Here is a 3,631-nt window from a genome sequence, read left to right as displayed (position 1 = left end):
TCTATTTTGGAAAAGCAGTGGAATTAGCCTGTTTCTTCATAATTGTTTTTAAGTTTTCTATTTGTTTTACAACAACCTTTAAACATCCTCACTTTTGTTCTTAAGCATTGCATAGCATTCATAAGTTTCAGATATTCGAAAGCAATTCTGTGTTCGTTGGGAGACGACTTAGNGTTACTTTAGCCCTATCTACTTTCTTGAATACTACTAGGCAATACTGAAGTTGCCTTGAAACGTAGTATTAATTTGATAGCTTCAACAACAGCTTATCATTAGGTGAACTCGACATGGTGTACTGTGGGACTATTCCACATTCCTCTAGGTACTTGGCAAAAGGTCATGGACGTTGTTCACTTTATCTGTCATATTTGTCATAGTATTCACCACCACGATCAGATCTGACATTCTTAATGCGTTTGTTGAGTTGATTCTCAACTTCAGCCTTGAAAGATTTGAACATGTCCAGTGATTGAGACTTTTCATGGATAACATATAGGTATGCATATCTAGAGTAATCGTCTATGAATGATATAAAATATTGTTGACCATTCCTTGAAGTTGAAGGGAATGGACCACAAATTGTATGTATTAGTTCTAACACATCTGTAACTCTATATGCACCCAATCTCGATGTCTTGGTCTGTTTTCCTTTAATGCATTCAACACAAACATCAAAATTTGTGAAGTCAATGGAATTCAAAATCCCATTTGGCAAAAGTCGTTTAACTCTATTTTTAGAGATGTGACCTAGACGTCTATGCCATAATGTTCCTGAATCATTATTGTCAATTTTTCGCTTCTGTATTGAATTATTCAGTGTACTAGACGATTCTGTATTGAATTATTCAGTGTACTAGACGATTCTGTATTGAATTATTCAGTGTAGGAAGTTGTCATATCAAGCATATAGAGGTTATCATTGTTTGAAAGTGAACCAATCCCAAAAATATTTGAATTTAAAGACAATTTGATTTCACGGTTTCCAAATGAACACAAATATCCTAATTTGTCCAAATAAGAAACTGAGACCAGATTTCGTCTAAATGACGGCACAACAAAAGTGTCTTTCAAATCTAAGTAGAAACCAGTGCACAATAACAATTTAAAATGCCATATAGCTTCCACCTTTACCAATTTGCCATCTCCCACATAGATCCATCTTTCAAAATCAATTGCTTTTCGATAGCTTATACATCCCTTCATTGAAACACTGATGTTAACAGTTGCACCAGAATCTAACCACCAAGTGTTCATCGGTACTGAAGCTAAATTGACCTCAGAACATACCAAAGCAAGACTGCACCTAAAGCTTATACGATCAAAGATTATCTTCATGTTCTTGTTCCAGTCTTTAAAGAAATTAGCAGATATTGAAGCAATCGTAGCTATATTTAGAATAAGAGAAACAAAGGAATTAAGCTCAGCCGTAAAATTAATAATTATATAAATATAATTCAAATAATGGTCTATCCCATCTCAAGACACCCAATGCCTCATCAATATAAAGTCTTTGGACAGTAATATTAACTGCTAGAGGTATCTTGGTGTAATGATCAACACTAATAATAAGAACATGTCCAATAACAAACCTATCTTTGAATTGATTTTATTATTGACACAAATAAAATAACTTTATAATCATCACACGTTACCATCGCAAGTGCGTATACAATCTAGCCAAATATTAATCTTCTTTTGGACCGACCAATACTCGCATGAATATGCAAACACACGAACATTCATAACTTTTCTATGAACTACTCCAGATAAAAAAGACTCACTTTGGTGATTTCTTAATTATCAATAGCTCATTTAAAAATTATAAACAAGACCAAAATTAAATTTTATTTATTCCTAATTAATTATCAATTTTACTTTTACTTTATTTCAAAATATTTAAATTTTGAATTACTTTATTTCAATTTTTTTTTTATCTTATATTAATGTAATTCTTTATCTTCTACACAAGTAATGGGTCCTCACCCAAACTAGGAACAAACGTATGGGCCAATGAGCTCATCCTAAAACTAGCCCATGGCACAGAGAAGAAAGAAAGCAAACAGTAGGGTTTCAATTTGGGGGTTTCCCAAATTAGGGTTTCAATTTGGGGTTTTCCCAAATTAGGGTTTATAAAAGAGATTTTCTAGAGGGTTAAATTCCATAAACATAATTAGGATTTTAATTTTCAATTTTGTGATAAACATTAGGTTTGGAGAATACCAACTATGGAAATTTTATTATCATAATCCAAAACACATTCAAGGACCAAGAATTCAATGCATATTATAAACCATTAAAAGAAAAAAAACCCAAAATTTATAATCATAATTTCTCATAAAATTGGAAAGATCAAAAATAAAAAATTTCTACCAATTATTCACTAACATACTCTGATACCAATTGTTAGAAATATTATGATTGATAGATTAACAATGAACAATAAACCCTTTAATCAAAGCAAATCCCAATACCCTTAGAACATTAAAGCGGAAGCGTACCTAAAGGATTAGACATTAGGAACAATTAATGAAGAATCTGAATTGGTCTCTGATCTTCCCTCTGTAAAGAACCTGAATTTGTCTCTGATCTTCCCTTTGTAGAGCACCTTAGGTTTCCTCTGGATTTTCTCTTCTGATGGGGATAAAGAGAAAGAAACAAGAATGATACGTTTTGCTCACAGATGGGGATCATGACCCTTTAAATAACCTTTGACGGTTAATATTCTTTAGTTTCAATAATTATAATTTGGCCCCTTGATAACTCCCAATTTTTCCCTCTTTTCTTGTGTTTAGAAGTCAATTTTAATTTCTTTTAATCTTTAATTGTTTAGAATTAGGCTAGTTTAGGATTTTTCTGTAATTTCTTTAGTTTTACAAAATTATAGTTAAAAATAGATTTTTAGGTTTATTTTGTAGAGTTTTTGAATAATTAGGAAATTAATCTTTTTCTGTTTTTTTTTTTAGCTTTGTTTAAATGAATTTTAATTTTTTTAATTGTTGTATAAACCGTTTCTCATTTGCTGATTGGTCCCTGTTCTTAAACTTTTCTATTTTGCAGAATGACCCTGGCTAAATAGGCTGGTAACTGGATGAGATTTGCTGCACATAATGGGCTGAAGTCCAATTAATAAGCTGATCTGAAGATTTGATGTGGGTCGTGCATTGGGCTGATTTGAAAACTGTGCTGGGCATTAGACACTACGGTGATTGGATGCTGCTGTTTTGGGTACCTTTAGTGGAACGGTGCGTTTTGGAGTGGCTTTGGCTGCAGAGAGAAGGTTCGTTTCTTCACTTTCATTTTGAAAAAAAATTCTGAGAGATTGCTTTGAGAAGAACGAGAAACGGAGATAACACCTGGAAGCTAGGGCTCGTGCCACTTAATCGGTTCAGAAGCTAAAGGAAGAAGAGCTCGAGGCACGTGTGGGTCTGAACCGGCAAAGAAAGCAGCAAGGTGATCGGAGGGTTGAGAAGCAAATTGAATAAGGGGCCGTTGGATGAAGAGGTTAGGATAAAGGTCTTGTTCCCTTTTCTTTCTTTCTCTGTTATGAATTTTTACCCTATATAAAGGGATTGTTTTCATGTAAATAAGGGGACGATACACTGGGATATTGATTGGGGTCACTTTCATTTTT

The sequence above is a fragment of the Vigna radiata genome, chromosome 8 (genome assembly GCF_000741045.1).
Source record: "Vigna radiata var. radiata cultivar VC1973A chromosome 8, Vradiata_ver6, whole genome shotgun sequence".
Classification (NCBI taxonomy): domain Eukaryota; kingdom Viridiplantae; phylum Streptophyta; class Magnoliopsida; order Fabales; family Fabaceae; genus Vigna; species Vigna radiata.
This window is presented reverse-complemented; position numbering follows the sequence as displayed.